The following is a 1032-nucleotide window of genomic DNA, read 5'->3' as shown; positions in this document are numbered from 1 at the left end:
GAAAAAAAAGAGAAGCCAAAATTTAATGATCACTTGGTAACCCCATAACTCTGAAATCCTGTTAACATGTTAACATTTTAGCTTTAATACTTTTCTTACAGGTGTTACTTCTATGTAAATATATGTAATATACACACAAACTGAAATATTTGCATTGAAAATACTTTGAGTCACTGTGCCTCTCGGTGGCCGGTCATGACACTGTCTGAGGTGACAGGCTGGGGCCACATACCACACGCCTCTGATCTTGGCTACAACAATGAAGTCCCAGCCAATGGCGGTCAGGCTCCTGTCTGCATTTGGTGAGACAGGAAGTTGCTCACGTGGGAGGCCAGGCGGCGGATCTCCCTGCTGACGGCTGTGTCTCCGCTCCTGTAGCGCTGAGCCTGAGAAGAAGCCCGCGCATCAAGCAGCTGGTGCTGGGCAGGACGACATCTGGTCCCTTCTATTCTGCGTCGCAGCCGCAGCCTCGGAGTGTGCAGAGGGCTCACTCGTCTCAGCAAAGCCGGTCAGGTAAGGTGCCTGCCCATGTCCACTTGGTGGGAAGTATTTTTGGGAAAAGCAGGGTGAAACTTGACCGTGGAGATGAGAGTGAGCAGAGAAAGAAATGAGTGGGATCAGATAGAAGGAGAGAGGGTAAGAAGAGAGATCTGGGAGAACATTGAGGGAGATTGGGGAGACAGGTGAGCTGAGGGAGGGAAAGGGGTGAGATCAGAGAGAATAGGAATTTCAGGGCGATTGTTCAGAAAGAGGGTGAACAATCGCTCTGAAATTTAGGGGAGCATGAGAAAATCACAGAGGGAAGAGAAAGAATAGAGGAGGTGACAAGAGGTAACAGGGAGAGTCAGAGTGACCAGGAGAGTGCGGAGAGGGGAGCTTGGACAGAGATGAGTAGAATCTGGAGGGAGATCAGGGAGATGGGTCGAGCTCACAGAGAGAAGAGAACAGGAATTGCAGAGAGGCCTAGAGAGACCATTCTGAGAGAGAAGTATGAGATCACAGAGAATGAGCTGAGGGGGCGAAGTTGAGAGA

At 49.8% G+C, this 1032-nt stretch overlaps 1 long non-coding RNA gene across 1 annotated transcript in view; it reads left to right on the top strand.

Moving 5' to 3' along the window:
• Nucleotides 1–371: 371 nt before the first annotated feature.
• Nucleotides 372–1032, top strand: part of LOC107184071 — a 2489-nt gene continuing 1828 nt past the window's right edge. The window contains exon 1 of the long non-coding RNA XR_001514896.1: nt 372–513. This is a non-coding gene — a long non-coding RNA (uncharacterized LOC107184071). The remainder of the gene's footprint in view (nt 514–1032) is intronic.

Source organism: Myotis davidii, unplaced genomic scaffold (genome assembly GCF_000327345.1).
Source record: "Myotis davidii unplaced genomic scaffold, ASM32734v1 scaffold324, whole genome shotgun sequence".
Classification (NCBI taxonomy): domain Eukaryota; kingdom Metazoa; phylum Chordata; class Mammalia; order Chiroptera; family Vespertilionidae; genus Myotis; species Myotis davidii.
Note: the sequence above shows the minus strand (reverse complement) of the source record. Positions and strands in the feature narration are given on the sequence as shown.